Source organism: Sus scrofa, chromosome 6 (assembly GCF_054392235.1).
Source record: "Sus scrofa isolate SSC_HxYL_T2T_F1_AM1 chromosome 6, Sscrofa_HxYL_maternal_Yorkshire_Landrace_v2.0, whole genome shotgun sequence".
NCBI lineage: Eukaryota > Metazoa > Chordata > Mammalia > Artiodactyla > Suidae > Sus > Sus scrofa.
This window is the reverse complement of record NC_139388.1, coordinates 60,619,465-60,631,660: the sequence shown is the minus strand read 5'-3', so window position 1 is coordinate 60,631,660 and position 12,196 is coordinate 60,619,465. Positions and strand designations below refer to the sequence as shown.

Here is a 12,196-nt window from a genome sequence, read left to right as displayed (position 1 = left end):
ATAAATTTCTAGAAATGTAGAAGTATCTAGGACTGTCTCCAGAAGAAGTAGGCAATTGGAACAGACTCATCACTAGTGGTGAAATCAAATTAGTAATCAAAAAATGCTCAGCAGAAGTGCCCATTGTGGCTAAGTGGTAACAAACGCAACCAGTATCCACGAAGACTTGGGTTTGACCTCTGGCCCGGCTGAGTCAGTTAAGGATCCAGCGTTATCCTGAGCTGCCCTAGGTTGCAGATATAGCTCAGATCTGGCATTGCTGTGGCTGTAGCACAGGCCAGCAGCTGCAACTCCAATTCGACCTTAGCCTGGGAATTGCATTTTCCATGCATGTGGCTCTAAAAAAAAAAATGCTCAGCAAAGTCCAGGACAGAATGTTTTCACAGAGGATTCTACCAAACATAAAGAAGAGGTAATACTTATACCTCTCAAAGTATTCCCAAAAAACTGAAGAGAAGGGAACACTCCCAAATCCATTCTCTGAGGCTATGTTTACACAGATAACATAAGCAGGAAAAGACACTATAAAGAAAGAAAACTATAGATAAATCATTATTTACAATAGCCATGGAGTTCTCACTGTGGTTCAGCGGAAATGAGCCTGACTAGTATCCATGAGGATCCAGGTTCAATCTGTGGGCTTGCTCAATCTGGCATTGCCGTGAGCTCTGGTTAGGTTGCAGACACTGCTAGGATGTAACATTGCAGTGGCTGTGGTGTAGGTCAGCAGCTGCAGCTCCCATTTGACACCTGGCCTGGGAATTTCCATATGCCACAATTGCAGCCCTAAGAAAATACCAAAAAACTCCAAAACAAAACAACAAAATACGATAGCCAGGATATGGAAGAAACCTATGTGTCTATCAACAAATAAATGGATAAAGATGTGGTACACACACAAAAAAAAACACACACACACACACAATGGAGTACTAATCAGTTACAAAAGAATGAAATTTTACCATGTGTAACAACCTGGATAGATTCTGAAGACATTATGCTTAGTGAAATAGGTTGGAAAGAGAAAGACATATATTGTTTATCACTTATATACATAATCTATAGAATAAAACAAATGGATCAATAAAACTAACAGAAACAGACCCACAGATATGGAGGAGAAACTAATGGTTACTACTGGTGAGAGAAAAGGGAGTAGGTGTGAGATAGTGAGAAATGAGAACTTGAAGCTATTATGCATAAAATAAATTAACTACTAGAACAGATTTTACAGCACAAGGAATAGAGCAAAAAGTTTATAGTAACTTTAAGTGGAGTATAATCTCACTATTGGGGAAAAAAATAAATAAAAAAGAAAAAACTGGAAAAAATTAAAAAATAAATGGAGTATAATCTTTACAAATACTGAATCACTATATTTTACAACTAAAATTAATATTATATTGTAAATCAACAAAGTGCAAGAGAAAAAAATTTAAATTTAAAAAGACAATCAACGTCATATACCACATTAACAAAAGAAAAGTCAAAAACCATATGATCATCTCAATAGAGGCAGAAAAAGCATTTAACAACATTCAACAACCATTCATGTTAAAAACTCTTACCAAAGTGAGTATAGAGGGAACATACCTTAACATAATCAAAGCCATTTATGACAAACCCATAGCAACTATAATACTCAATGGAGAATAGCTGAAAGCCTTCCCACTAAAACCTGGAACAAGACAAGGATGCCCACTCTCACCGCTGCTATTCAACATAGTATTAGAAGTCCTAGCCACAGCAATCAGACAAATGAAAGAAATAAAAGGCATCCAAATAGGAAGAGAAGAGGTAAATCTGTCACTGTATGTGGATGACATGATACTATATATAGAAAACCCTAAGGATTCAATCCCCAAACTACTTGAACTGATTGACAAATTCAACAAAGTAGTAGGATATAAGATTAACATTCAGAAACCAGTCACATTTCTGTATACTAACAATGAAATATTAGAAAAGGAATACAGAAATACCTTTTTAAATTACACCCCAAAAAATCAAATACCTGGGAATACACCTGACCGAGGAGGTAAAGACTTAATATGTCAAGAACAATAAAACTTTAATCAAGGAAATTAAAGAAGATGTAAAGAAATGGAAATATATTCCATGCTCCTGGGTTGGAAAAATTAATATTGTAAAAATGGCCATACTACCCAAGGCAATCTAATTTCAATGCAATCCCTAGAAAATCACCCATGACGTTTTTCACAGAACTAGAACAAACAATCCAAAATTTTATATGGAACCACAGAAGACCCAGAATTGCCAAAGCAATTCTGAGGAACAAAAACCAAGCAGGAGGCATCTCTCTTCCAGACTTTATGCAATATTACAAAGCCACAGTCATCAAGACAGGGTGGTACTGGTTCCAAAATAGACATATAGACCAATGGAACAGAATAGAGAACCCAGAAAGAAACCCAGACACCTTTGGTCAATTCATCTTTGACAAGGGAGGCAAGAATATAAAATGGGGAAAAAAAAGAGTCTTTTCAGCAATATTGCTGGGAAACCTGGACGGCTGCATGCAAATCAATGTAACTAGAACACACCCTCACACCATGCATGAAAATAAACTCAAAATGGCTGAAAGACTTTATATATAAGACAAGACACCATCAAACTCCTAGAAGAGAACACAGGCAAAACATTCTCTGACGTCAACCTTACAAATGTTTTCTCAGGTCCGTCTCCCAAAGCGACAGACATAAAAGCAGAAATAAACCAATGGGATCTAATCAAATGGACATGCTTTTGCACAGCAAAGGAAACCAAAAAGAAAAGCTGAATAGCATTGTGAACTATGTCTAGATACTCATGTTGCAACAGAAGAAAGGGTGGGGGAAAAATGTAATTGTAATGTATACATGTAAGGATAACCTGACCCCCTTGCTGTACAGTGGGAAAATAAAAAAAAAAAAAAAAACAAAAAGACAACTTACAGAATGGGAGAAACTAGTTTCAAACGATGCAACTGACAAGGGCTTAGTCTCTAAAACATACAAGCATCTTATACAACTCAACAGCAAAAAAGCCAACAACCCAATGGAAAAATGGGCAAAGGACTTGAATAGACATTTCTCCAAGAAAGATATACAGATGGCCAACAAGCACTTGAAACAATGCTCAATATCACTGATTAGAGAAATGCACATCAAAACTACCATGAGATACCACCTCACACCAGTCAGAATGGCCTTCATTAAGAAGTCCACAAATAGGAGTTCCCATCATGGCACAGTGGTAACGAATCCAACTAGGAACCATGAGGTTGCGGGTTCGGTCCCCGGCCTTGCTCAGTGGGTTAAGGATCTGGCATTGCCGTGAGCTGTGGTGTAGGTTACAGACACGGCTTGGATCCCAAGCTGCTATGGCTGTGGTATAGGCCGGCAGCTACAGCTCCGATTAGACCCCTAGCCTGGGAACCTCCACATGCCACAGGAGTGGCTCTAGAAAAGGCCAAAAAAAAAAAAAAAAAAGTCCGCAAATAACAAACACTGGAGGGGTGTGTAGAAAAGGGAACCCTCTTGCACTGTTGGTGGGAATGTAATCTGGTACAACCACTATGGAGAACAGTACAGAGGTGCCTTAGAAAACTGTACATAGGGAGTTCCCGTCGTGGCGCAGTGGTTAACGAATCCGACTAGGAATCATGAGGTTGCGGGTTCGGTCCCTGCCCTTGCTCAGTGGGTTAACGATCCGGCGTTGCCGTGAGCTGTGGTGTAGGTTGCAGACGCGGCTCGGATCCCGCGTTGCTGTGGCTCTGGCGTAGGCCGGTGGCTACAGCTCCGATTCGACCCCTAGCCTGGGAACCTCCATATGCCGCGGGAGCGGCCCAAGAAATAGCAACAACAACAACATCAAAAGACAAAAGACAAAAAAAAAAAAAAAAAAAGAAAACTGTACATAGAACTACCACATGATCCATCAATCCCACTCTTGGGCATATATCCGGACAAAACTCTACTTAAAAAAGACACATGCACCCACATGTTCATTGCAGCACTATTCACAATAGCCAAGACATGGAATCAACCCAAATATCCATTGACAGATGATTGGATTAGGACAATATGGTACATATACACAATGGAATACTACTTGGCCATTAAAAAAAATAATGCCATTTGCAGCAACACGGATGGAACTAGAGACTATCATCCTGAGTGAAGTAAGTCAGAAAGAGACAAATCCCATATGATATCACTTATATCTGGAATCTAACATATGGCCCAAAGAACCTCTCCAAAGAAAAGAAAATCATGGACTTGGAGAATAGACTTGTGGTTGCCAAGGGGGCAGGGGAGGGAGTAGGAGGGACTTGGAGTTTGGGGTAAATAGACGCAGACTGTTGCCTTCGGGATGGATTAGCAACAGGATCCTGCTGTGTAGCACTGGGAACTCTGTCTAGTCACTTATGATGGAACACTTAATGTGAGAAAAAAGGAAGTATACGTGTATGTGTAACTGGGTCACCATGCTGTACAGTAGAAAAATACATATATAAATAAATGCTAAAAAAAGAATATTCTTGCATCACAATAAAGCAAGTAAAAATACAAAACTATAAAAAATTAAGAATAATAAAAAATAAAAATATAATCATATAACATGACAGAGGTGCTAATTATGGAACCATAGCAATACATTACAATATGTGAATGGAACTGTAACTGGTACGCACTTAATTTACAAATATTTTATGTCAAATATAAATTTATAAAATCAGCCATAATGAAATTTTTTTCTCCTTTTGCAGCACTTCCCTTCAACCTTGTTGTCTCTACATGAAAATATTTAAACATGCTATTCTCAATTCAAAACCACCTGTTTCCAGTAAACCCTTGCCATCTATTGAGGATGCTATCTATAAAATTCATAGCTGTTTCCCAAAGATTCTACTGGCTGAGAGTGAACCTCCACACCAGGCTATTGTCTACACTGAAAGGACATTGATTTCTTCGCTTTCATCAATGACCCCTGCACACACGGACCCATGTTCATGTATACCTTTATCTACAAGTCCACGACTATTTCATTCCTGGGAAAAGATGTTTTAGACTGAAGGCTACCCACTTGAACACTCCAGAATATGCAGATCATCTCTATTATTATACTCTAAGTTCTGAACTCCTTTTCTGAAAGTACCAGAAACACTTTAATTGAACAGTTCTTTACAAGATACCTGTATTTCATGACGATATGGTTACATGTCTTCATTTCGAAAAAGACGGGTACTATGACCTATTCCCTATCTTTCAAAATTCAATTTTTTGGGGGGACTTAGGAAAGAACAACTGGAAATTGTGCACTGTGGAAAGATATACAATGTACACAGTTCTTATAATAGCAGGTGATTTTGCATTCCTTATCCAGGCAAAGTAGAGGCTGTATAGAGTGGAGTCACGGCTCATGAGCAGAAAGGGGCTCACCGTTGGGAACCACGCAGCCATAATTGCAGAAATGTTTACAAGGAACCAGCTGGGATTATCAAAAAGAGTCAAAATAACTTGAAAGATGGAGGAAAGAGTGTAAAAATAGACAAAGCTGCTCACCAGGAGAAGGATGGTTCCGGTAGCTCTGGACTCAGGCAAGGATCTAGGGGAGGCATTGTTCCTACGAATGTGTTGGACCTGCTTCTTGTGTCTGTACAGGAGGAAAACCATGGAGCCAGTGGCCCAGAGCATGAGCCCCAAACATGAAACATCAAGGAGTAACAGCAGCAATGCATAAATGCCTCTCTAGCTTTGTCATGACGAACAGCAGAACAGTATCCCAAATCTTTTTTCTTTGTTTTGTTTTTGTCACTCAATTTGCCATTTACATAGAGAGGATACTTGGTATTTACCAGCATTTGGAGCGTCCAGCACAGGCACATCGAGGGAAGAATGTACTGGGGAGCTTTTGCTTGAAGCACTGCCCACCTGGAATTCTGGGGGCTGATCATGATCACCTGAAAGACACACAAGAGGCAGATGCTCCCCATGGACACTCCCCTCCCCACTCGGTGAAGAAAGAAAAGGAGTTTGCACCCAAAATCACTGGGGGAAAGTTTGCACCCAAAGGCTGCCATGGTCTGGGGGACTCCTTTAGAGAGAAGGGTCAAGAAGTTGGCCACAATCAGGTGCTGAAGAATCACGTCTGTGGACCGTGACCTGCACCCAGTGAAGTAAAGGATGATATAATGGCAAAAAAGGGAGAAATTCCCCAGGATTCCAACCACGGTCTGTGTCAGGATGATCACATCTGTGGTCACATCCCTGCTGGCCATCCTCCCAGCTCAGTCTCTAATGTTTGTCTTGTGACTTAGAAGGTCCTGGGTGGGGATATGAAGCAAGTGCTGCATGTGTCCTGTCAGCTGAATCCTGTGGTGTCCACTGACCCTGAATTCCCATTTAGAAATTTTTCGTCATGTTTTTCAGTCGTAGCAGCCTTAAAACTATGGAATGTATGACATTAAGGGGACTTATACGTAAAATCACTAGTTGAAGATATTAAACTTGTACACTTCATTCTTCACAAATCCATGAGCCAGGGACACCTGTAACTTTAATCTAGAGGGAAGGGTAGCACAGAGAGGTTAGGTATCTGTCGACATGTGCTGTGTAGGGCAGAGTGAGGACTTCAAACTCTGTGCAAGAGTGTGGTCTGTTAAACACAGGGCACTGAACCACCAGGCTCTGTCCCAAAACTAGTTAGTTGTACTCAAATTATGATCCAGATCTATAACTAGTCTTGATTTCACAATGTGACATATAGTTTTAGACTGGTGGTATTTTATATTGTCATTATAACACGATTCCATGTATTTGTAAAGCTTTATTCTACAGAGTGCTATCAACTAGGAATTAAGTTTAGATATCTTAATGCATGTACACGCCCTGCTGACAGTCAAATACTTCAGGAACCTGCACCATGACAAGTTCAGGTAATGAAGAGGAGAATGGCTCAATGTCAGGATGGAATCAGCAGATTCATTTGCTTTTATGTCAGAAAAGCAGGTATAATGGCACCTATCACAGGAATTGAGTGTGTGTGTGTTATGCCATAAAGTCTGGGACATAAAACACTAATGCATGATAAAATAGTGTGTTAAGGAAATGCTAAATCATTATTCTTTTGAGATACCCTTATCTACCTTTGAAACCTGTTAACGTGCCAGCAAAGAAGTATGATTTGTGAATTTTTTATATGGACAAACAAGACATATAAACAAAACGGCATCTGTGTGGCATGTATTTTTGTGTGTGTGTGTGTGCTGTATAAATTGAAAGACTAGATTTAGGAACTGATAGAAGCATATTTTTATTTTTTATTTTTTAATTTTTTTTATCACATTGTTTTTTATTATTGTATTTTCCCAAGACGATTATTTTCCTACTGTACAGCATGGTGACCCAGTTACATATACATGTATACAGTCTTTTTTCTCACATTATCATGCTCCATCATAGGTGACCAGACATAGTTCCCAGTGCAACATAGCAGGATTCCATTGCTATAGTTTACCATCATTGACTACCACCAGTGATGAAGGAGTAGACCCTGAACAAACACATAGACAAAAAGAGAGATCCGAAAAGAGTGTCTCACGAATAATCACCTGGTTCTGATGGCTCAACAGAGAGATTCTACCTTTCTTCTATCAGATGGGTCAGTCATCAATTACTTATTCATTTGGACCAAAGAGTCACTACAGTGCTCTACATTAATTAGTTAATGTATGTGGTCTTTCTTCAGTATGAACACTTGATGCTTTGATAATTAAGAAACATAAATTAGGAGTTCCTGTCATGGCTCAGCAGTGAGCGAACCATGAAGATGCAGGTTCAATCCATGGCCTTGCTCATTAGGTTAAGGATCTGGCATTACTGTGAGCTGTGGTGTAGGTCGCAGACACAGCTAGGATCCCGCATTGCTGTGACTGTGGTGTAGGCTGGTGACTTCAGCTACGATTGGACCCCTAGCCGGGGAAGCTCTAAATGCCACGGGTATGGCCCTAAAAAGACAAAAAGCAAAAAAACAACCCCCCTCCCCCTGTAAATTAGGAGTTCAAAGTAATCTTTTGGTTTTCCACACAAACAAATCCACATTTGATGCAGGGTCATGATGCATTAAATGCCAACATTCAAAGCTGGGATTGGAGTCATACTGGTGGGTAATGATTTTTGCACACAAACGGGAACTCATTAAACACCTACAGGCAGAAGCAAACACACATGTGCATCATACTCACACACTCATACAGGCACATGCTTATTGTATATATAACTCATGTACTCACACTTAACAGTGGCAAACGCGCAAAATCTTCTGATAATAGTTTTGTCACTAGGATAACTGTAAAATATTTTTCACTTTCAAAAACCATTTCATTGCACAAAACTCTTTGTGAAGTCACCAGATTCCACTCCTTGATAATACTGTCTGGGTTATGTCACATGACAGGGCAAACGATGTTGGAGACCATGGAAACTGCTGAGTGATGCAGAAAACAAATTTGGCGCATGCGCAAAAGCACAACCACGAAGATAGGCTTAGCATTAACTGCACCTGATTTTGCTCATCAACCTACGTCACTTTCTCCAATAAAAGGCATGTGAGCTGAAACCTAGGCGCCTTTGTCTGCGGAACAGAGGGCCTCCTGGTTCCCCACTTTTTAACTGTAGGAGTCTTGTGTGTTCTGTTGTACCGTGCCGCCCTTCTTCCAGGATCTCCCGTTGACCATCAGTGCTAGACGCGGCAAAAAGGGGCTTTGTATTTAATACAGGTTACTGATCATTGCACTATGTTGTGGACTGAATGTTTGTTTCACCCAAATTCATACCTTGAATTCCTAAGCCCTAAGGGGATGGTGTTAGGAGGTGGGACTTGGGAGGGGATCACGTCGTGGTGATTAGGTCCGACCATCCCTCAGGATGGGATCACTGCTCTGATGCCAAGTCCCTTGCTTCCTCTCTCTCACCACCAGGTGAGGACACAGTGAATAGAGGGACATCAGGACAAGGTGTCTCAGCAAACACGGACTCTCCCAGCACCTCATCTTGGACCTCCATCCTCTAGGACAGTGAGTAAGAAATGCCTTTGTTTAAGCCACTCCAGTCAGGGGTGTCCTTGTTGTAGAGCAGCCCCCACTGAGGAAGACAGGAGACTGTCCTGGAATATCCAGGTGGGTCCAGTGTAATCACAGGAGCCTTAAAGAGCTGAAGTCAGATAAAAAAGGAAGAGAGGAGACCTTCAAGACAGCAAAGGATTCAGTGCGTGGTGCTGGCTTTCAAGAGGGAAGGAGACACATGGGCATGATGAAAGGAAATGAATCCTTCAAACGACATGAATCAGTTTAGAGACCAGGACAGCTACGACCTCAATGTCAGCTTTCTGAACCAGTAAGCTGTGAAGAGACCAATGCGTGGGGTTTTCAGAGGCTAAATCCTGGAAATCTACTACAGAAGTAATAGAAATCTAATTCACATTACAATTTAGTAGAGATACATTTTGGGAAGGACATTAACTCAATCAATTGCTCCGCAGTTGATATCATGAAATCCAGCTGAAGCACTTCCTTAAGTTTTACGGTGATCCTTCTTTTAATGTAGTTTCCACGTGATTCTGATATTGTGTTACAATTGTACAAGAATGAAATAAATGGCCCACAATCTATTAAAATGTTCTGTTCTTCCTTCAATGTGTGTACATTATGGTTGTCACACTGGTCTTTCATGCCAATCAAATTTCTTTCCTCAACTGCCATCTTTGAAGGAATTACTTTTCCCTTCGAAGAATACATCTTTCCCATTCATTAAAATATCATGAATCATTTCACAGAGATCATTAAAAAAGACCCAACTCTACTGCTCGCTCACATTTTATACACTTGAAAAGTTGAATGCCTTCTTCCACAGACGACATGGAGCATGGATCTGTGGTCAAGCTGGTTACTGCACATGTTGATCACACTGACAGCTCTGGGACAGGAGACTGTTACACCACCATGACTGTTGGTGCATCATTACTGCTCTGGACTCACCAGTTGTGTCCCCTCAAATGGAGAGCTTCACGCTCTAACCCCAAGATGAAGGCATTTGGAAGTGGGTTTTGGGGATGTGATCAGGTTTAGATGAGCCAGGAAGGGGGAGCCATCATGTTGGGTGTGTGTCCTGGTCAGAAGACACTAGCCTTTGCTCTCCCTGTCCTGTGGATACATCAGGAAGGAGACCCTGTGCAAACCAGGAGCAGGACCCTCACCACACACTGAATACAGCTGCAGTTAGATCTTCAGTCACCTACATCTAGGTCATTCTCCTAACACAGCAAATCCACCATTTGACATAAAACCCTACACAGTCTATAACAGTCCATGCACAGATTCCCCCACTGTACAAGGACCCTTCAAAATCTAGAATCCAGTCCGTGTACAGGATTACATTTGTTTGACTGGAGTCTAGCCCCTTGAATCTTGGCCACGCACTATTCTTCTGTCTTTGGTGAAATTGTGCACTGGGACCCATGCACACCCACCGTTGGCAGAAGGTCGTTGAGTGTGGATTCTCTGATTGAGCGCCTCACTCTGAGATTCACCAGAATCACTGAGGCAAAATTCTATATGTGGATGATGGTGAAACCTTCTGAGTGCACAGCCTCGGAGGGAAAGATCATGAGCATTTTCTGTTTCTGGTGGAGGTGGAGACAAGCACCAGGCCGTGCTGGCTGTGGTGCAGGAACAGCATGTTCTGGTATGTGTGCACGGCCATCAGCCTCGCCTCCTTGGTTAATTGTTCCCAGTTCTCCAGGTTCCTACCCTGAGGTACCTGACAGTGTCACGCTTTGCCCTGGCCACATGCCCCTCTCCCAGACAACACCGGGGCCTGTGCTCAGGCATCTGCACAGCTCTGCTGCTGGATCACCAAACTCTAAAACACAAACTGCCTTCCACTAGAGACTTTTATATTCCAGGTCCCCCTGCCCAAACTGCACCAATGCCCAACATTCTCCTGCAAAATCCTCACTCCTCCCAGCCCAGAGTCAGCAGCTTCAACATGGTTCTTCCATCCACATGAGCCCCTGAATTGCCCACCCAGAATCCTGGTGCTGCCCAAGGGTATGTTCAGGTCCACTTAAAACCAGAAAAAGTACCACATACCTGACCTGCAAACATGGCAAAGAACCATGGATAGAGATCACTCTGTTTTCCTCTTCCACCCAGCCATGCTCTCCTGGATGGGCACACTCCCAACTCCCATGGCATCACCTGGTGGACCCAGTTTTAGCACATCTTTAGTGCTAGGTCCTGCGACTGAACTCAGAATGCAAAGTAATAAGAGCATATCCTCAGCAGAGCTGACTCCAGCACAGTCTCTAACAGACTCTTCAGGCATTTTTTTTCGAAGTTGTCCAAGGTAAATGGGAGCAGATTTCAACTTCACCCAGAATCTACACCCAGTACCTCGTACTCTAATGCTCCGGATCTGGAGGTATTTAGAGGACATACCATCCCAGAATCCCTCAAAAGTAAGCACTCAGATGGAGACTCCACACTCACCAACCCACTGCACATCCAAGACAGGCATTCCTAAGACCCTAACTGCTGTAGAAGCAGCAAAGGACTACCCAATCACACACAGACATGCACATGTGCACAAGCAGAGAGCCGTATCCCACGGGACTGCTCAGACTCGCCGTTCCCACTCGCCATCACCTAATGCTCCGATTGCTCAGAAAACCCCCAGACTGATCCCACCGCTGAGAGGATCAGCACTGCAGTTCAGAATAAAATGTCCCTTGCAACGGACACTCAGACATGCACATACATGGAAACCCATGGGAAACTCTCTCCCACCATTATCTGCCACTCACTGTCTGATGTTATTCACCTCTACTTAATACTCCCATGACTACTCCACTGGGTCAACCACTTTGATGCTTGTGACTCAGGAGCTAGGACCAAAGGCAGGCTGTGGGTCTCAAAGCATCATTTCTTTGAGACCCTGGTCATCAGGATGTTGTGCATGAGATGAGGCCATGCTGTTCATTCGCCTCCACTGTGAGTGTGTGTTCCAAATTAAAGGAGCTGATGAAACATCAACACCCATTATCATCTACCTTCAAAAGAGATGCGGCTTTCACTTGCGAAACTGTATTGGTTTTCAAGTCTAATGAGTAAATAAACAAATTAACATTCAGCAAA

At 42.0% G+C, this 12,196-nt stretch overlaps 1 pseudogene; it reads right to left on the bottom strand.

Annotated features, from left to right (window-relative positions):
- Positions 1–5,270: 5,270 nt before the first annotated feature.
- LOC110261372 (vomeronasal type-1 receptor 4-like) lies at positions 5,271–6,283 on the bottom strand (annotated as a pseudogene).
- Positions 6,284–12,196: the final 5,913 nt, after the last annotated feature.